The following is a 23,001-nucleotide window of genomic DNA, read 5'->3' as shown; positions in this document are numbered from 1 at the left end:
TATGGACCCCATACAATGCTCCATACAGAATAATGGACCCCATATAATACTCTATACAGAATAATGGACCTCATATAATGGTCCATACAGAATAATGGACCCCATATAATGATCCATACAGAATAATGGACCCCATATATTGCTCCATACAGAATGGGCCCCATACATAAAAAAATCAAATACCTCTCATCGTTCCCCACTGCCGCTGCAGTGCTCCAGACTCCTCAGCGTCTTCTTGCATTCTGCACTGTGACTGTTCAGCAGAGGGCGTACTGTAGTGATTTCATAGCGCCCCCTGCCCTGAGACGTCGCAGAGTCAGAAGACGCAGAAAACACCGGAGCGGCGGTGGAACAGGGAATTGCGAGTATTGCAAGTGGCATGACCCTAAGCAAGCAGGGGGGCCCACTCGCGGTGCTGGCACCAAGCTCCCCCGACTTACGGGCCCCATAGCTTCCCATTGTCCCTGACAGCGAGGGGACCCTCCTGCTTGTTCAGGGCCTTGGCCCTTGCCCGGGTTCTTTGGGAGGTGACGCCGGCGCTGCTGTTAATTTTTGCATTAGTAAATGACCCATAACTATATACCAGACTCATGGTAGTAACATGGTTCAAACATTTATTTAATGGCAACAGAAAAAATAAACAATTACACAGTGGCAGAATTACCAAAACTGTTGAAAAGAATCTTCTGTTGTCGTCTATAAGCATCCGATCCAGCATAGCTTAATTTTCAGCAGAGTAGTTTAAGAAGTAAAATCTGAGCTCTGATTGGCTGCTGTGGGTAGCAAAAACTGTTTTTCTTTTTGACAGTTTTGATAAATTATTTCATGTGTGACAATAAACTTGTCATCTCTTTCAGAATTTTTGGGAGAGTGCTAAAAACAGTTTTTATGGAAGTTTTCTTGCATCCTAGCATCCAGTTGCATATTTGAAAGAACAAAGCATGTTGGGAGGGAATGGGCTCGAGAGGGCATAACCTCTAAAAAGAGGGCAAGGATGCAGCTAAACATCTTCAATGCCATTCTCATGTTCAGGAAGGCTGCAACATTGAAATATTGGAAATGTTATTATTAGAATTGATTTATTATGACTATACAATGAGGTCTATAGTTACTCCTATTGCTAGGATAATCATGCTCCGAGAGACACGGGGAAGACTACAGACAGCGCTAGAGTGTAAGGAGCACATCATAATTTTCGATTTGATGGCCAGAATCGAATGCGCCAGAAAGTTCATGCCTATAGCCTCCTGAGATGTAAATTTAATACTAAATCTTTCTAATATAATGCAAAAGACTCACCTGCTTGTGATATCATAATAATGCCAAACTACGCTCTGCTTCATCAAAAGAAAATCGTATCTGTATTGAATTTCTTTTTCCACTACGAACAGTCTGTGAACCTATGTCTTCATCCCTTACCTGGAGCTAATGCACACTTCTTCAATAGGACATAGATTGAAGACTTGCACATGAGTCTAAGAATCGGAGGCAGCAGCTGTCTGCATCTTTTCACCAAGTAAATTAAATCCAGTTGTCTTTAAAATCACACGATGCAATAAAAGAGCTGTTCTGTGCCATCCTCAGATTATAAAAACTGTTGTTATAAAGAATGACAAGCTGATTAAGAGTCATTTCTTCAGATGAGGAGGGATAGAACAGGCGGAGAAGAGAATATTAGGCTGGCTGGAAGCTCCAGTTTTGGTGCATGTGCTTCAATAATTACATTCTGATGAACAACCAAGGGTGATAGGTCGAGTCAGGAACCAAAAGTTGGAAGAATAAGAAAGCGTAGTCCTCAGAATTCAAGTCGCTAGTGAACACATACATGATTAATATCATAAATATATTGAGCCATATATGTATGCACTTTGTTCATACCTTATGTGACCAAGCCAGTTGGCTGTTGTGTATCACAAGAAATGTATGTTCCTTTGATATGTGCCAGTGAACATCTCAGGAGTGAAGCGCGCTCTAGCACTGCATTAATATTTAGAGCCATAGGCTAAACTCAACAAAGTCTCTTGTCTGTACTGAAGATGGTTTACATATACGCCGCACATTGATGTTAATGCAGCAAGGGAAATCTGAACATTTAAGGTTTTTCATGGAAAGTTTATGTGTGGAATAGGGTTAGTACTGGTCCCAAATCCATTATTGAAGAAGCCAGGCATCCACACAGATCAAAAAAAGCTCTTTTGGCCAGAACCACAAAAGACGTTATAGTATACTTTTCCATTGATAATCAACTTTTCAGATGCTAAATCATAACTATAATGGTATGGTAACATTGCATAACAATTGGCAATGTAACCACTGTTAGTGCTTTACTAATGTTAATAATATTGTGTACAATTTAATCCAATAGGATAAGTGTAAAGTCTAGGCAGTTACACAAATGCCCAATTAGATAAATGTCAACCGGAAGTGGCTAAACAGGATTGGCCAACACTGGGGTTGTCCACTACTCAGACAATACCTTCTCAATCACTATGTTCCCCCTTTATAAATTAATAACAGCTATACTCATATCCGATGCAAACGCCGTTCCAGCGGTGTCTGCACTTGTTCTCCTGGGGCTTGCGTGACATTGTTATGCCCCAAATTAGGAGAAAAATTTGACTCTTCATATGCCAATCAAACAAGTTCCCTGGATCAACCTCCCATCACAGAATTTAGCACACATAGCCTGTAATATTATATTTTTTTAGGTGAAGCATCCAGGCCCTCTTTATATTTGTTCAATGAATTAACCGTCAAAATATCATGTGGCAGAGAGTTACATAGTCTCACAGCTTGTACAGTAAATAATTCCTGTCTGTGACGGTGATAATGATGATGATGTTGATGATGATGATGAAACCTTATTTCTATAGACATAGAGGATAACCACTGGTCTTTGTTGTAGGTCTTGGTGTAAAAAGATCAGTAGAATGATTCTGTACAGTCCCTTCATATATTTGTACTTTGTAATAAGATCACCCCTAAGCCTTTGTTTTTCCAAACTGAATTACCCCAAGTTTGATAACCTGTCTTGGTATTGCAGTCCACCCCTTCCTTTAATAACCTTGGTTGCTCTTCTCTGTGCCGCTCTAGTTCAACTATGTTCTTCGTATACACTGAAACTCATAGATTGTATACAGATTTTATCATGTCAGATCCTCTGTTTTTATGGGAGATAAGCTGTTGAAAAATTGCTTTGGCAGTGGCTTATTTCTCTCTTGGCTGAGCTTTCATGTTTATGGTAGAATCAAGAGGAATAGCTGTCATTCGAAGATGGATTCAGCTTGCAGGAAATGATGGGTCACGTGTCTTGCATGTTCTGACTTCCGGGATCTTCCTTAAATAAAATGGATAAAATGCTGCTTTATAGTGCAATGTACCCTTTTGCTTCCTAGGGCACCATTAACCTAATTGGGGTCATATTTCAGTTCCCTACATAGCTTATGGTTGAGGAGCCACCATGCAGAGGAAAAGAGAAAATTGAATGCAGCACTAGAATTGCACTCTGTCGCCATCATTCTCAGGATCATAGGGGTCCAACAGGTCAAACCTTCATTGATTATAATAGCGATGGCATACCCAATCCACAGAAGAAGCTGTTAACTATTTTAACATGAGAAAACATTATAAATAAATACAAATAGCAAATTTTGTCCTCATTCTCCAGCATTATCACTTATGACAGTCTGGTTAGTTCAGTCCATTACTTTAGATCCACAGTTTATACTTTTATTGGTAGTTATATTTTGTGCATCTTCAGTAACAGTCTTAATCGGGAATACACAATGTAGGATAGGAAGCACTTTATTGCCTCTGTCACATTTTAACAACCTTTTTTATTCTGTTTACTTTTTCTTTCTGTTTCATGGCGGATTCTCTCCTGAGACGACTGCTTGCATTTCTCTAATTCTTCTCCTGGGAAATAACATTGAAATAATGGTTTTACTTGCTAATAACTAGATGTACATACTGAGAGATAGAAAACTGCATAAAAGCCCAACAAAGTACTAAACCGCTCTGCACAGTATCTGTTACAGAAGGGTACATGTTTATGGCCTTGATTTAAGAGTGTGCAGCTTTGGAGGTGATAAGCTGGTCGAGTTTGCGCAGTTCCTGTCATAAGAGCTCCCCACCCGCAGTGTGCACAATGTATTCTCTGTCACAAGGCTCCCTGCTGTAAGCACAGAGTGTCTGTGATTCACCCCCTCCCCCTGCACTCACAGCTGATCTCCGGGTGAGATACCCCCTCCCCCTGCGCTCACAGCTGATCTCCCGGTGAGATACCCCCTCCTCCTGCGCACACAGCTCCCCTCCGGGTGAGATATCCCCTCCTCCTGCGCTCACAGCTGATCTCCGGGTAAGATACCCCCTCCCCCTGCACTCACAGCTGATCTCCGGGTGAGATACCCCCTCCCCCTGCGCTCACAGCTGATCTCCAGGTGAGATACCCCCTCCCCCTGCACTCACAGCTGATCTCCGGGTGAGATACCCCCTCCCCCTGCGCTCACAGCTGATCTCCGGGTGAGATACCCCCTCCCCCTGCGCTCACAGCTGATCTCCGGGTGAGATACCCCCTCCCCCTGCGCTCACAGCTGATCTCCGGGTGAGATACCCCCTCCCCCTGCGCTCACAGCTGATCTCCAGGTAAGATACCCCCTCCCCCTGCGCTCACAGCTGATCTCCGGGTGAGATACCCCCTCCCCCTGCGCTCACAGCTGATCTCCGGGTGAGATACCCCCTCCCCCTGCACTCACAGCTGATCTCCGGGTAAGATACCCCCTCCCCCTGTGCTCACAGCTGATCTCCAGGTAAGATACCCCCTCCCCCTGCACTCACAGCTGATCTCCGGGTGAGATACCCCCTCCCCCTGCGCTCACAGCTGATCTCCGGGTGAGATATCCCCTCCCCCTGCGCTCACAGCTGATCTCCGGGTGAGATACCCCCTCCCCCTGCGCTCACAGCTGATCTCCGGGTGAGATACCTCCTCCCCCTGCGCTCACAGCTGATCTCCGGGTAAGATACCCCCTCCCGCTGCGCTCACAGCTGATCTCCGGGTGGGATACCCCCTCCCCCTGCGCTCACAGCTGATCTCCGGGTGAGATACCCCCTCCCCCTGCGCTCACAGCTGATCTCCGGGTGAGATACCCCCTCCTCCTGCGCACACAGCTCCCCTCCAGGTGAGATATCCCCTCCTCCTGCGCACACAGCTCCCCTCCGGGTGAGATACCCCCTCCCCCTGCACTCACAGCTGATCTCCGGGTGAGATACCTTCTTCCCCTGCGCTCACAGCTTATCTCCGGGTGATATACCCCCTCCCCCTGCGCTCACAGCTGATCTCCGGGTGACATATCCCCTTCCTCTGCGCTGACAGCTCACCTCCGGGTGAGATCATCTGCTTCACAGACTTGTAAGCACGATAGCAGATTAGTCTGTGAAGCAGATGATCTCACCCGGATGCTGGAGCTCTTATGACAGGAACTGCGCAAACTCGACCAGCTGATCACCCACTACCAGGTCGTAATGAAATAACGCCAGGGGGCGCCAGAGAGCAGACTTCAAACAATAAAAGCTTGGTATCTTTTGGATGAAGCATAATTTTGAATCACTATAAATTACAAAACTATATTTATTTCCACCTTCTCTGGTTGGTTAACTGTATTCTTTATGGTGGCACAACCCCTTTAATGGATAGAGGAATATAAATATGGTCAAAGCAATAAGTAGTTATAATATTAGTAAGCCATTATTCAAATCAGACAATTAAGTAAAACATTATAACCTATAAGGAAATATTAGGAAAGAAGGAAGGGTTAAAGCAGAAGGAGGAGGGGGAAAGGGGAATACAAAGAGGAGAAGGAAACAGGGCTATGTGAGGTGAAAGGAAAAAGAAGGGAGGGGAATAAAAGGGAAGGCTGAGGAAGAATAAACAAAAAAAAATTTATGGATAGAAAAGATCATCCTTATTATAATAATAGTTTAAACAATACAATTTTTTCAATTTGTTTGGACAGATTTACAGTTGTACAGTTGTTTCCTGGCATAAAATAATACAAATGAATTGTTCTAAAGAACTCTATGAATTCAAGTCAGATCTTACATCTGTAATGTAACAATGTAACAATTGAATGTAACAATATTCCAAATATTCCAAGATTATATGTGTACTGTATTATTGAGTGAAGTTGTAGATTACATAAAGTTACATCTCAGAGTCACTAAGTGCTGAGGGGCATTGTGCATAAAAGTCACCAAAGCTCCGCAGAGTCCCAAATGTCCTCTGCCATTATTATTCACACAAAGACTGTGCATCGAGAGCTACATGCCATGGCCAAGCAGCTGAGCACAAGCATTAGATCACCAACCACAATACGTTGAATCTTAAGTGTGGTGCAGAGTGTGCCACCATTGGACTCTGGAGCAGTGGAAATGTGTTCTGTGAAGTGATGAATCATGAGACTTGATTTCATAAATGCCAGGAGAATATGACTCCATATTGCCAACTGTAAATTTTGGTGGAGAATGGATAATGCTATTGCTATAATGCTAATGCTCCTTAGTTCCAGTGAAGGAAATCTTGGTGCTTCAGCATATATCACATTTTGGACAATTGTATACTTTCAACTTTGCGAGAGCAGTTTGGGAAAGGCCCTTTTCTTTTCCTGCATGACTGTGGCCCAGTATACAAATCAAGGTCCATAAACGCATGGTCAGGTGAGATTGGTATGGAAGAACTTGATTTGTCCACATAGAGCTCTCAACCCATCGAACACCTTTAGGGTGAACTTGAATGAATATTTTGAGCCAGCCCTCTCGTCAAAAATCAATGTCTGACCTCACAAATGCTTTTCTTGCAAGAATAAGCAGAAATTCCCATAGACAGACCCCTAAAATATTTTATAAAGCCTTCTTAGAAAAATGGACGCTGTTATAGCTGCAAATGGGGGCTGAGGGGTAGGGGGCAGCAGCCCCATAGTGATGTCCATGGATATAGAATAAAAGCTCCTATAGATTTTGTGTAGGTGTCCAATACTTTTGTCTATATTATATAGCTTATGTTTAATCTGTATTGGGGTAGGTACCCATGTTATATTTTAATTGTGGAAATATATAGCATTATCCACTTCTTCTCTTTGTCCAGCTTTTGTACATAAGATCCAGTTACATAGCAGATACATTTCATGAGTGCATTTATAAATGTAGCAGGTTAAACAATACAGCCTGCCAAAATACAGCAGAGAACAAAAAAAATAGATCCTTAAACTACAGATAAAAAATGTGTTTTTTTTGCTGTAAAGTTTTAGCATTAAAGATATGCCGCATTCAATATGACAGGGGTTAAAAGGTATCTGCTCGAATGAGCTACAGGCTGGAGAAGATAACAGTAACCAAGAAGAAAAAAATAATAAAGTTTAACAAAGGACATCCGTTGTGCAAGACGATTTCAAAACCACATCTCATTTCATTCAACCGGATCTGCTCATTTCATCATTTCTCACTGCTGTGCTATTTAGAGTCTTCCTGCCGTCCTGCACTTTGCAGAGAGCAATGCCATTTTTTTTAATTAGTAGACACAGTGGCTGTGGTTGGAAATCCAACTAATTGGGCCGAAACTGACAAATCGTATTAGAAAGGCTTGAAAGTGTTTCTATCTCTAAAAGAGGAATTTGTAGAGAAAGGAAGCCGTGCGTTATAGGGCAGAACCTGCTTCAAATGTAACATTGGTGACAGTTGGAAAGGTACGTTATGTTTTACTCGCTTGCTTCTTACAAATGCTCATTCTGGTTTTCTAAATCGATGAACAGAACTGTAAATGGAACGTGCATAATATTTTTAATTGGGAGAATTAAAACATAGAGTTACTAGGTACTATAGATTTGCATTATTCTGCCCACTGTATACCATAGTGTTGATGATCAGAAAATGTTGATCTTTTTCCTTGCAAAGAGCCGTACTGCTACATAGATAGAAGCAATTGCTGATTATGATCCAGTGTCTTCCGTTACCTTATCAGTTTTACAAATCACTTGGCTTTAACTAATATTGACTCTGTAATAATATTTCATAATATAGATTCTTAAGTCCATACCTTCTAGATATAGGGGGTAAGCAATCCGCAAACCAACGTCTTTATGGAATAGGTACTGTAGACTGTATATCTCCATACGGAGGCTCAGTGCTCCTTCTGAAAAGCAGTTATTCTAGGGGAGAATAACTCTGTATTAAGGCACGTAATTCAATATGCCAGGCACTGTTTTCTCAATTCTGTATGAAAAACTGTTTTTCTCTGAATTAAAGCGGAGCACACAGGTTCAGTATAAGTCCGTCACATGCTGTAAATGGCTGACTACAAACTCTCTGTACAACTGTATTATGGTTATGTGCACAAGACTGTAATATAATGCTGCCAATTAGTATTAGCAACTTTATTCTGAACTTTACTATCAATAGAACAAGTAAGGAATGGGATAATTTACACTTCTAGCTGACATAGGCTGTCTACAATTATTTATGTAATTCCCTTACTATGGGCCACCAAATGTGATCCTACCCTTTGAATGAGGGTGGAGAGTTGCTTTAAAGATCCCTTGTCGAGGATGAATCGGCAGGTCCATTAAAATCTAAGATTTTAATGGGGTGCAGTTTATTGCTTTTAAACTAGTGCCAAGCCTCAGGGGTCCCAGTGCAGTCAGTTGGTATTGATTGGGGAACTAGCATATGAAAACAAGAGTTTAGTTGGAAATTTGCACTTTATGTCCATTTGCTTCTGAGATTTTGATATGATCATGTAGAACACCAACAGTTGTTGATAGATTATTTTTCTGCAATATGTAGAAATCTTTTTTTTCTTTAAATCTTTTTAAGGACAAGTTGCCAAGTTAATAGTAGTGAGCACTCACGTTGCTAGAAGTGCTATCATGGTTTACAGGTAGGCGTAAAGGGAAATGAAGCTGAATATTTATTTTTTGGATAGACTTAGTGAAGCTACTAGAACTTTCACATTTCTACTAAATCAAGTTAAGGAGGTAGCAGGAAACATTGACTGGAAAGAAAGATGAATGAATTTAATGTCAGTGGAAGAAGAGAATTGTTACATTAAAATGCAAGTGGCATTAAGTGACCTAACTAGTTGTGTGGCTGAGCGTTTAAAGAATTTGCCTTACAAAATCCCTAAGACTCTAGTGTCAGCACTCCTCGGTATAAGGAAACTATGTGACTTGGATGTCAAAGTCAAGCAGCAACATATTCCCTGAAGCCCAGGAAATTCTTGCAAGGAACATCTCATAGACCCTTAATATACATGAAGCGATATTTTGCAGGCAGCATATATGATTCATTGGGCTTACCAATGACATTTTTATCATGTTTTACTTTTTCAGGGTGGGTGAAGGAATTTATAATGCCAAGGTAAAGTGTATGGAACTGCACGAGAAGTGCACTCAAGTTGACGACATCTACTGCCTGATTCATCAGCATAGGGCAGAAATGAGAAACTACTAGACTTACCAAACAATGAAAACAGGATGCTGTGAAATTAGTCCTGTTACTGGTCACACTTAAACAGAAAGATTGTAATCTTGTTAAAAAGGAGAAGTCCGCATTTCCCTTCCTCCTCAGAAGCCCTTACAAGTTTCACTATCTCCAGCTAGCCGGAGGGGTTTAGAGCAACTGCTTATCTCAGCCCACTGCATGCCAGTATCAATCTAAAAACTTTGACAGGCACTGTCATGGGTGAAAAAACAAGCATAACTGGCTTAAGTCAGAAAAAAGATTTATTAAGCAGATACATTTGTAATGTACGGGTGGCATTTCTGACTATTGTGGACGGTTATGGCGTTTAGGTGATCTGTCACTGAAAGGGGTAGAGAGGGTTGAGCTCGGCCTGGGCTGTGCTGGCAGTTTGAGGAAGAACACTCTTTTGCCTTGTAGTTAATACCAACATGAAATACCCTGATAACTTTATTTTCTTTTCTTACATTTGTATTGAAAACAATAAAGTGCGGCAAACTACCGTAGTCTGAAACAATTTATTTCCAAAGTTCTCCCAATTTGCATGTAACCTATTATTACCATTGGGGTACACATTACACAAAGTGTTTTAGATTCAATAGGCTATTCTGCATACATTAGTGGCAAAGACTTTGATTCCAGTGATATGTCACTTAAGGCCCCGTCACACTTAGCGACGCTGCAACGATCCCGACAACGATACGACCTGTCAGGGATCATTGCTGCGTCGCTATGTGGTCGCTGGTGAGCTGTCAAACAGGCAGGCTCACCAACGATCAGGGGAGCGGCGACATTGTGGAAAGAATTTTTCCACGATGTCCTGCTCCTGGTTACCAGCCTGCTGAAGCAGGAGCAGGCTGGTAACCGTGATAAACATCGAGTTACTAGGGGCACACGCGCACCTAGTAACCCGTTGTTTAACATGGTTACCACTCTGCTACTGTGAGCGGGAGGTTACCGCTCACTTTAGCAGGCTCGTAGCCATGATAAACAACGGGTTACTAAGTGCGCGTGTGCCCCTAGTAACCCAATGTTTATCATGGTTACCAGCCTGATCGCTGCTCCCGCTGGTCACACACAGCGATGTGTGCTGACCAGCGGGAGGGCAACGACCAAAAAATGGTCCAGGACACTGCAGCGATCAGCGACCTCACAGCAGGGGCCTGATCGCTGCAAAGTGTCACACATAGCGACATCGCTGGTGAGGTCACTGTTGCATCACCAAAACCGTGACACAGCAGCGATCTCGCTAGCGATCCCGCTATGTGAGACGGGGGCTTTACTGGGCTGCTTGCTGCAGTTTTGATAAAATCACTGATTTATCTGAGGTAGATCTACCAGTTCTCTGAATACTGAGCTCTCTATAACTCTGTCCACACCACTGATTGGCAGCTTTCTGTGTACACTGTGCATAGGCAGAAAGCTGCCAATCAGTGGTGAGGCTGGGGTTAGACAGAGCTCATGAAAATGGAGGACTACATGGCAACAAGTTTACTAGTCTAGTGATAATGTCCTGCTGATAAAACAGTGATTTTATCAAATATACAGCAAGCAGTCCAGTAAGTGATGCATCACCAGAATCAGGGTCATTATCTCTCAGATTAGGTAGAAATAAATGGTGACAGATTCCCTTTAATATCTTGCTCCACCCAACAGTCCAGCTCTGTGTGCACAGAACATGGATCCACAGTCAGGATGTCCCAATGGCGAATACCTCACAAACTGACTAAGCTATAATGGTTTATTAACGTATTAGCTGTAAATTATGTTTTACTACTTCCTGCTTGTCGAGATTTCTGTTTTACGTTCACAATATGTATTGTAAATGAATATCGATGCAATACACTTACTTTAACTTCACATTGAACGTGTTACATATTCATGATGTACCAAACTTTAACTTGACATTTTGAATTGCATGTGATATGTTAAATGCCATGTTAAAATTTCCTACTTCATGCTATGCAACACATTAAATGTCAAGTTAAATGGAATGTGTCATCAGAAATTACCTAGTTTTTAAATCGAGTTTTTGTGTTAAATATATATATATCTTTTTGAAGCAATGTTTTTTTGTCCTTATCACAATCTTTTTCGAAAATAAAAATAAGAAATTTTGCATTTTTGACATTTGCCAGCGGGGCTATTTTGGACTCTTAACATCCTGTTGTTTCAGGAAATCCACATGTATATTAGATACAGTAAATAGATTCTAACCCCAGGGGTGTAACAATTGCGATGGCAGAATACGGGACATATATACCAGATTGGGGGATATACACTGTGTGCAGAATTATTAGGCAAGTTGTATTTTAGAGGATTATTTTTATTATTGATCACCAACTATGTTCTCAATCAACTGAAAAGACTCATAAATATCCAAGCTTAATATTTTTGGAAGTTGGAGTGTTTTTTTTTTAGATTTGGCTATCTTAGGAGGATATCTGTTTGTGCTGGTAACTATTACTGTGCAGAATTATTAGGCAACTTAATAAAAACCAAATATAATCCCATCTCACTTGTTTATTTTCACCAGGTAAACCAATATCTGTGCACAAAATTTAGAAATAAACATTTCTGACATGCAAAAGCAAAAACCAAAAAAATTAGTGATCAATATAGCCACCTTTCTTTATGATGACACTCATTCCATCCATGGATTCTGTCAGTTGCTTGATCTGTTTTTGATCAACATTGCGTGCAGCAGCCACCACAGCCTCCCAGACACTGTTCCGAGAGGTGTACTGTTTTCCCTCCCTGTAGATCTCACATTTTATGATGGACCACAGGTTCTCAATGATGTTCAGATCAGGTGAACAAGGGGGCCATGTCATTATTTTTTCTTCTTTAAGACCTTTACTGGCCAGCCACGCTGTGGAGTAGTTGGATGCATGTGATGGAGCATTGTCCTGCATGAAAATCATGTTTTTCTTGAACGATACCGACTTCTTCCTGTACCACTGCTTGAAGAAGTTGTCTTCCAGAAACTGGCAGTAGGTCTGGGAGTTGAGCTTCACTCCATCCTCAACCCGAAAAGGTCCCACAAGTTCATCTTTGATGATACCAGCCCATACCAGTACCCCACCTCCACCTTGCTGGCGTCTGAGTCGGAGTGGAGCTCTCTGCCCTTTATTGATCCAGCCTCTGGCCCATCCATCTGGCCCATCAAGAGTCACGCTCATTTCATCAGTCCATAAAACCTTTGAAAAATCAGTCTTAAGATATTTCTTGACCCATTCTTGACGTTTTATTTTATGTTTCTTGTTCAAAGGTGGTTGTTTTTCAGCCTTCCTTACCTTGGCCATGTCCCTGAGTATCGCACACCTTGTGCTTTTTGATACTCCAGTAACGTTGCAGCTCTGAAATATGGCAAAACTGGTGGCGAATGGCATCTTGGCAGCTTCACGCTTGATTTTCCTCAATTCATGGACAGTTATTTTGTGCCTTTTTTGGCCAACACGCTTCTTGCGACCCTGTTGGCTATTTGCCATGAAACGCTTGATTGTTCAGTGATAACGCTTCAAAAGTTTGGAAATTTCAAGACTGCTGCATCCCTCTGCAAGGCATCTCACAATTTTGGACTTTTCAGAGCCCGTCAAACCTCTCTTCTGACCCATTTTGGCAAAGGAAAGGAAGTTGCCTAATAATTAAGCACACCTTATATAGGGTGTTGATGTCATTAGTCAACACCCCTCCTCATTACAGAGATGCACATCACCAGATTTACTTAATTGGTAATTGGCTCTCAAGCCTATGCGGCTTGGAGTAGGACAACATGTATACAAAGTATCAAAGTGATCAAAATACGCATTTGCCTAATAATTCTGCACGCGGTGTATATGCCAGGATGGGGCCGAGTATAAGGGGCATATATACCAGGATGGGGCCGAGGATACGGGATAGATATACCAGGATGGGGCCGAGGATAAGGGACATATATACCAGGATGGGGCCCAGGATAAAGGATTTATGTACTAGGATGACAAACATATATACCAGGATGTGCTCAGGATGTTGAAAATATACATACCAGGATGGGGAACATACACACCAGGAAAAGGAACATATATACCAAGATGAGAAACAAATATACCAGGATGGGCCCGGGTTAGGGAAGATATATACCAGGATGGGCCAAGGATGGGAAGATATACCAGGATGGGGAACATATATAACATGATGGGGTACATGATGGAAACATACATACCAGGATAGAGGTTATATATACCAGGATGGGGAAGATATACCGAATACCAAGATGGAGGACATTCTGGCCCCATCCTGGTATATATATATATATATATATATATATACCAGGATGGGGCCAGAATGAGGAACATATATACCAGGATGGGTGACATATATACTAGGATGGGCCAGGATGGGGGACATATATACCAGGGAGGAGCCCAGGATGGGGGACATTACTACATAAAGGGGGAGGGATGTCAACTTATAAGTCCTTATAAGATTTAGAATGCTACCATTGCCCATACATCTGACTAACATGCAGGGGCAGATGGGGCGGTTGTGGGGGTGGCTGTGTGTGTGTGTGTGTGGGGGGGGATCAGGTCCAAATTTTGCACCGGGGCTTATTGGACTCTAGTTACGCCACTGTCTGAACCTATCTTTGTATTGAAGGATGAAGTGGCTTTTACAATGTAAATCTATGGAGCGTCAGAGTGAGGCTTCATAGGCTTACATTGTAAAAGAGACTTCTGGCTCACACATAAAGTGCAGTGTGATTTTGCTTTTTTAATTGCACAATTATGTAATCTCAGTAAACATGTTTATTCATTATGCTGCATTATATTACTGTTATGTACACTGATGCTTCAAGCTATGCCTCTCTTCTGTTAACTGTATGTAATATCTCAAGGGGTTGACCTCAGAATACCTTAGGACTTTTTATGATGTTAATCAACTTTCTGACATTTGTCTTCCATATGTATTGGCTAAAAATGCTGACAAAATTCTTATGCATTTTAAGACAAAAATTTGAGCTGAGTGAACATTCCACAGGAAAAAAGCAATAACTCTTACTGCCGGGTTATTGATAACACATTTACTCTATGTATATGCAGGCCATATTTATTTTAAAGGCTCTGATCTATTGACAATTTATCCAGATTGTAGTCTATTCCATCATGTAGTGTGGTCTATTTTATAAACTAAACCCTATGTGATTTACAGAACTTTACCTAAGTTTTCATTTTAATCTTGCAAGTCAGTGTAAAGATCTCCCCATACACTTTATATAGCTGTTGACCGAGCAGTGGTCTACCAACCAGCAGGTATCGTACCTGTCTCTCCCATACACAGAAGTGTTTAAGACTGTTCCCTATGAGAGAGCCGCTGTCTAGCAGGGGCTTATTTCTTAGAAAAGAAAAGGATTGACATTCCGAAATCCTTATCTCCCCCTGACAATCATCGATAACAATTGGCTTGGCCAACATTAGTCTAATGTGTAGGGAGGCTTTAAGAATAGGGCTAAACATAGAAATTTTAAACTCGATGGGAGTTTGCAGGACACAAAAAGACTGGCCAAAGCAAATGCAGGCACTCTGTGTATTTTTGGGATGTCTGACCAGTTCACTACACCTTCCCATCTATTTTGCATCTTTCCCCACCCCCTCTTCCTTGATTGACAGCTCTTTCCTTACAGAAGTCAGAGGAGGGCAGACATATATGGAAAACAAAAGTAAGTGGGAAAACGCAATGAACTATTTAATTGTGCCAGTTGTGCATCAAACACCCATGCTTGGTTTGAGCAATCATTTTATGATGACAGTCACCTTTTAAGGTTCTCATACATATTCAGTAGCTGTTGGTTGACAGCTTCTCCACCCCCTATAGCCTTTCCTGCCATGCGCCTGCATATATCTGATTTCAAAGGTCAGAGGGGAGTAAGTCTATACCAGACACCTCTGGTGGTGGCTCATCTTCTTTGAGAACAAAAGGATCAGGCCTTGCTACATTCTCAATCCATCTTTGATGTTAGAAATTGGTTGAGACATCCAAATCCACATAATATAGTCAATTAGTCCCATCAAAATCTGCTGACTTTGCTCTAATATATATGGACATTTAAGACTTTTTTTATATACGGTGATCAATTTTCAAGAAATTAGCGTGAGATTTGATATTCATTTTTCTCTATGGAGGAAAAAAACAGCTTCTACTTTTTAAAATTGGTCAAATAATCCAGCATGTAGCAATAAAAAAAAATCTCAGAGAGTGATAAAAAGACGAAGTGTAGCTCTGGCCTTAGTGGTCAATTAAATATAATGTTAGACACTCTTTTAAGAGATCTGTTGGCAGCTGTCAGAGACTGCACAGAAGCCAAAAATCACTTTATACAAACCACAGAGATCTCCTGCTTCACTAGCACTGGAAATGAATGGACCTTTAACTAACCAGGGAAAGTCGATCTGGGCAATAACAAATCAACGTTCTACCAAGGGAGCAATGTGTACAGAACTGCATTAGCTAATGTTCGTCTTCCACTGTCTTTTCAGAGTCACAGAGAGGAAATAGAGTCAATTCTGCTTTACATACCCATGCAGCCTAAGTTTTCCCTTGTCTAGAATAATTTTGCTGAGTACAATCCTTCAGGGATCCAATCTAGTTTACTATTACACTTTTACTACTTCCCATACAGATATAATGATGCTCACTATCCTCGACAATTTGGATAATTGTTAAGAAAAAAAAAATCTCATCATTGCTGAGTCCTCCTTGAAAGGAATCGTTTCCTGGGGGAGAGATCTGGCTCCTCTCTTTGCAATTTAGAGTGCGTTTAATAAACAAAGGGAGCAATCCATTGTTGAAATCTGCCATAAAAGGATGAAAAGGATCTTTTGTTTGACAGATAAATCTCACAGGAGAAGTAATAAGAAATGTAACAATGGATTAATATATTTACAGTCAATCATTTTTTTTTAATAGTAGAAATGGAATAGTTTGGAATTTGGAGACAAATATTGAAATTCTGTGAGTGCATTCTGTTCTCGTAACACATCTGTAAGCTGTACACGGGTTAAACACGTGTGTGCTACAAAGGCATTTAAATATTAGAGCGTATAAATAAATAGTGCGTTAACATTTCACATGGCGGTTGCTAGGAAACAGGGATGCATTTAGTTTCTCACTGATAAAAATTCCCCATAGCATAGTACTGTTCCCCGAAACAATTATGTCCTTCAACAAGACCATGTCAGCCACAGACACCCAAATCACGCCTGTTTCGCACCATGTTTTTGTATGCACTTGATATATTTATTTGTACTGTAAAAAAATGTATTTAAATAGATACGTCTGTATTTGTATAGAATATAATGGGAAAATTGTACTGTTTGACATACGTTTGTGTCTATATTTTTTTACAGGATGCTAAAATGTAATATACTGTGCTTATACATCCTTTAGAACAACGGATGAAAAACATATCCTTTTTTATAACAATGCAGTCTATGAAGGACAGATGCATATGTATTGTTATATGTAGAGAGCAGGAGTTAGAGGTTGAAACACAGAGTTCAGGGATGTGTCACTTATCAAAGTGCGTGCTGTTGTTTACTAACTGTCAAGGATTTATCACTAAGATTTAACATTGCTGGACTAGTCCAGCAACTAAGCAGCTCACTGTCTATGGACTTTGTACATGGAGAGCCTGGTGTGGGCGGAGTTAGCTTTATCAGCTCTGCTTCATTCTAAATCTCAAATCTCTGATAATGTCAGAACAGCTTCATCCAGTAATCTAAGTAATACATTGTTGGATTCAGCTTCTCTTTGCCTACATCAGGCTGCTCTTAGATGAGGTAGCAAGAACCTGCTGACAGATTTCCTTTAAGCTGCTCTGATAAAATCAAAAGTGCTCTGTGATGGTTGCCAAGGTCTCGTATTTACCCTCCACCGTTCTCACCTTCTATCGGCGCTGCTCCGGTCCTCCACCATTTTGTGACCATAACTTCTTCCTGGAATTCGGATTTAACAGTCACAAGCACTTAATGCAAGTCTATGAGAGCCAGACCGAGGCTCTCATAGACTTACATTGAATAGTGACTAGCAAACATTGGACTATCTGGCAGGTCAAAAACTGCTGAAGACCTACCGGAGCAGTGGTGATAGATGTTGAAGATGGAGGTGGGTAAGTATGAGACTAGTGCAGGGTCCTTAGATTGGAATCACCACTCCAGCACTGCAATAACTCAGCGTTAACTGATGCTATGTACAGATGAACATTTCAATTCATACAGCAATGGTCTGGTGTCTAGTTTGGTTCTCTGTGGCAGCTAGTCTATATTTCTGCATCTTGCATCCTCTGCCCAGCACCGGGGGTGACTATGGGGCTTACTAGGCCCCCACGATGTCATGACATTACATGAGGCCTAATGGCTAGGCCAGTTTGTAGATGCTGGATGTATAAGTGAAAACCAGTTGCCATGAAAGACCAGATATATCTGATCTTTGTTTGACATCATTTACAATGTAGTGCACCAGCATCTATCCTAGTACTATCACAGCTTACTGCAGGGAACTCCAGGACTCCGACCCTCACAATTAGTTTACTGCAAATTCAGAGGAGGTTTTCTCTCCTTAACCAGAGAGACGATCATTATGTCTACATGTTTTTCTATGTTCATTTATTTTGCTCTGGGCATCAAAAAAGAGGTCCCAAGACCCCTGTCTACAAGGCAGAGCGGTGAAATGCTAGCGAGCAAGTATACAGGATCACTATACCTGCTCTATGTTGTAATAATTTTCTAATATAGATCTGATCTTTTTGTACATACATACTGTATATATTGTGTTAGATGAGCCATCTAAATCCATGTATTGTGCTAGTTAAGCCAACTAATTTCCAGTGTGAACTCTTCTATCCATGTGTTGCATAGTTGACCATTTATCTGAAAGGCCATCATGTCAGGCTGTATATTCACTGTATTGCAAAATCAATGGTTTGCTGGTGATCTTGAAATTTAAGGCACACAATGATCAGCTAAGTTTCCTGCATCTCTCATAGTAAAGTATGTGCCTTTAGTAGCGCAAACAGTTAAGAACTCCTTCCCATGTGCATATAAAACTCGTTCGTGAAAAACCGGTACCAGTGTCATCAGTGCTTTCCTTTCCTAAGGATAAAATATAAATAAATATTTGATTCTGTTGGCATTTAATTACAGAAGGATTGTATGGGTCTCTCCTGCTCAGACTAATATTAACAAAGCTCGACTGCTTTGTACCAAAGATGTCAAAGATTAAATTAGATTTTAATGTCTGAAACGAGATTTCCCTTTGCAAATCTCTTTTGCCATTTAAACCAGGACATGTTAATGCCCATTCACAAAGTTGAAAAACATGATCATTCCTATTGATTACATTGGACTGTAGTGTACAGCAGCGCTTTGATATCATTTTACATATACCTGTTGTATACTTATAAGCCCTTTATAACACAGATGTGGTAAAACAGTCCTTTTGTAAATCCATTCATGTGAGAGTTACAAGATGGGGATTATTTGAAAAGGGAAAAAATTGGATTCTTTGAAACTCGATGGTGAAAAAAATTTTGTTTCAAGTAAAAGGAATGTGAGCGGTGACAGTAAGATCAATGGCAGTATTTTCACTCAGTGAAGCATGAGAACCTGTGATAAGCGCAGTTAGTCAGAGGAATAGTGACGGACATTGCCCTTTTACGGATCGCATTTGGTCTCCAATATTGATCTTAACTGTCACTGCCAACAAAGTATTTTGAAGCTACATCTGTGTTTACACAATGCTATACTTAATGCTCCACCGATGGATCAATGTCTGCTGGTGTGCAAAGAGTTAAAATTCTCCTTTCCCATATTTGCATTATTGCATTTACTGCACTGCTGAAAGCCATTATAATCCTGTACTGTCAATCACAAACTAATCCATCATATTCTACTTCATCATTCTGTCTCTAACCTGTGCTGTGTGTAACAGATGTCCCTAAACAGCAATTTAACCGTTTTAATGGTATTTCTGGATTTAAACTTTTTATTAAAAAAAAAATGACATCAAGTCACTAGCATGTACATATTAACTCTAATGCATGCATTAAGTCATTTTATAATAAACTTTCTTTTTTTTAATTTTGAAGCAATTTTTTTAGTTTATGTGCATAACAGATGGATGTCTATATTGAAGTTTTTTTTTAACCATACAGCATGGATTCACATGATGACCATGTGCATGATCTCTAAGATATATTTCACATATAAAAAAATATTGGGCAGTATTATCAGATAAATTTTGGAGGGACATTTATTAGCAATTTTAATATTCCTATAAAAATAAGTACCGGTATTTTATTTGTCAAATTCACCTTCAGATTCAAAGTAAACAGTTTAATAATTAATTTTCTGTATTTCTTTTTTACTAGCCAGGAAAGCCCCAGGGATAGTCCACCTTCCCTGCAGCTTCCCAATAGGCTGCCAGCAGGCTATGGATATTTTTTCCTTAGACTGTAGTCTAGGCTCCATTGACAGCTGAAAGCCAAAAATAAACTTAGAAATAATAAGGAATTTGATTGTGCCTCAAACCATACAACTTCTCATAAGAATGAGGATTGGAAATCATAATATGGGCTATTTATCTTGGAACCACTGTATAACCTAGATTTCATGTCTGAAATTAAAAGGTCATTAAAATACCAGGTAATGGAGTTGTCTAACATACAGTTATATGCAGTTTACAAACTTCTAAAATAACTAAAGGAGTACCATTCACCTTACAAATTTTCTGCTGCTGATGGCTCCCTGCATCCTCCTATTGGTCTCTGTTCACACAACTCCAGTGTCTACACCTTATTTGTCCAACACATGGGTTGGAAAATACCTTAAATATTGCATTAAGAGTTTCAGAAAGGCATGATTTACATATTGACGTACATATCCATAGTATAGGTCATCAAAAGGAAATTGGATGGAGGGGTCCAACACCCAGCGTCCTCATGATCAGCTGCAATCTACTGCAGTTTGTCTCCCACTCACAGATCAATGAATATCACATCATTATGTAAGTCCCGGACAACCACTTTAACTCCTACTTATCATCCTTGTCCCTGTTGAAAACTTCAGTCATCTAAGAACAGACTACAGTAGTCACGAGACATGTGCCACCTGACGGCATCATTAAGTAGACTGCAGTTGATAGTCAATGTATCTCTAGCAACCAATCTGTCAAACTTATCTCATAAGCTAGTTAGCAGTAGCCATGCCTTCTATTCCCATGTGGTATTAATAGGATTCTCCAAAAGATGTGTTTTCATAAAAAAAGGGCAAAATTAATAGTGCATATAGTCCACATAAGAAGCTCTAAAGACAATATATTTCTGTAGCGCTCCACTATGTGGGTGGATATCATAAGAACTGACAGTTTTTATAAAATGTTAAAGTGCTGGCGTATATGATCAAAATATGTACAAAATGTAGGATTTTTATATTGCATTATGTTTATGTGCTAAGCTGTCTACTAGATGAATGAGTTTAGAGGGTATTCCATTTGCTTTTATTATAAGGTACACTCTATAGTACCATTATTCTTGACATCTGTCAAAATGTATCTACAGGAAGCTGTTTTAATCTGGAAATTGAAGGAGTTTTGCATAATAACAATATTTCACCCATAAATAGGAGAGGGGATAAGTGTCTGATCAGTGGGGGTCCACCCTCTGGGATCACTACTGATCATGAGAATGAGTCCTCCCCATTTGATTTCAGCAGCGATCGAGCAGCTGCACTGATGCGCTATTGAAACTCAAAGGGACTGATAGAGAAAGCCAACCACACTACTTGGCTGTCTACAGAAGTCCCATAGACTTTGTATTGTACACATGCTTGACCTCCACTTGTTTCAAACTGGGGGACCCTGTCATTGCGAGTGGTAGGCATCCCAGTAGTTGACCTCTTAAAGACTAGGCGCTTATCACGTATCACATAATGGAGTAAAAAAGGGAGCATTAAGTAAATGTCCAATTGCTCGCATCCTCATAGAAAACAGAAATGTGACCCTCTATTATATATGCTCATTAGAGCAGCACAGCTAATGACAACAGTTGCTATCTGATTCTCTCTGTACACAATGGACATACATCTATATATACGTAATGTAGTTCTTAGAATCCAGCACAATGTGATTCATTTCAAATTTGCTAAACAAGATAAAAGATAACTTGAAAATATGCGTCACATAATATGTTTACTCCAGAATCTGAATGCTGAATAAGTAGATATTGATTAGAATCAAGGGTTCTCCAGCCGTTTATTGGATATTTGGCCTTGAAATCTCAAGTACTGTAACATATATGTTTCTGTAAGAAAGGTACTGAATGCGCTAAAATAGGCTTTTTACCGATTAAGTTATTTGGGGAATGTATATTTTTCTGTCATTAAACATTGTATTAATAGCCATACTGAATACCTGAACTATGATAAACGTCAATTATTACCTTGAAATACAATAGATTTTGCTATCATCACTTGATCAACTGATTTGGATTAAAAATTAGATATCATCCAAACAGGTAAATTGGTAATTAAATCTGTTTTATGTACATGGGACTTATGTATTAACTTAAGTATTCTGCAGAGAAAAAGAGACACAATTTAATTAAAATGATGGAAAACCTTCATAATATAATGGACATGTGCACTTCTCTGTTCATACTCTGTGGACATGATAGAGATAAGTGCGGGCTTACCTATCTTTGGCAATATAATGTTTGTTTGTCTTTGTCCCTTAAATTGCTGTTAATGGTGTTGACAGCCTTAAAGGGATTCTCTGGGCATTTGATATTGATGACTTATGCTTAGGCTATGTAATAAATATCAGAACATTGGGTTACAACACCCCCTATTACCATTGGTATAAGCTGTTTTTTTCAGGGCTGTGGAGTCGGTAAGCCAAACCTCCGACTCCAACTCCGACTCCTCAGTTTTCATGACACCGACTCCAACTCCGACTCCACGACTGGACTCCCTCATACATGGCTCATGTTTAAGTGATAAATTTACTGTAGCACAGATTCATCTCAGCTAAAAGACCACTAGATCAGGAATAGGACAGACATTTATAGGACATTTCATAACTTTTCCAAATTCTTATGAAAAAATATTCTCACAAACTGCATTGAACTACTGTACCCAATTTATTATATATTTCAGGAGTTGGAGTCGGTCCATTTTATACCGACTCCGACTTCACCAAAATGGACACCGACTCCGACTCCACTGTTCCGACTCCGACTCCACAGCCCTGGTTTTGGTGTCTACATGTAGTACCAACCTTTCAATGTTTGCAGCCGGCGGAGCTTGTATCTGCTGATTGTGGGGGTGCCGGACATCGGCCCTCACTGATCTGATATTGTATGAGTCATCAGTAATACCCAGAGAACCCCTTTAAGATTTTTGTTGTACCCATGTGGGACACTGTGCCAGGAAAAGGGAAGGGTCATAGGGGAGTTTATGT

The 23,001-nt window shown here is 40.4% G+C and overlaps 1 protein-coding gene across 14 annotated transcripts in view; it reads left to right on the top strand.

The window, feature by feature from the left end:
• CELF2 (CUGBP Elav-like family member 2) overlaps positions 1–23,001 on the top strand; it is a 508,245-nt gene that overhangs the window by 144,514 nt on the left and 340,730 nt on the right. Inside the window, exon 1 of one of the 14 annotated variants that reach the window (XM_073652427.1) lies at positions 7,488–7,736. The exons of the other annotated variants lie outside the window; for them this stretch is intronic. The gene's annotated coding sequence lies outside the window, so the exon portion shown is untranslated. Of the gene's footprint in view, positions 1–7,487; positions 7,737–23,001 lie in introns of those variants that run through there. 14 annotated transcript variants of the gene reach the window in all.

Source organism: Phyllobates terribilis, unplaced genomic scaffold (genome assembly GCF_046119375.1).
Source record: "Phyllobates terribilis strain yellow unplaced genomic scaffold, ASM4611937v1 Scaffold_11__3_contigs__length_659146591, whole genome shotgun sequence".
NCBI lineage: Eukaryota > Metazoa > Chordata > Amphibia > Anura > Dendrobatidae > Phyllobates > Phyllobates terribilis.
This window is presented reverse-complemented; position numbering and strand designations above follow the sequence as displayed.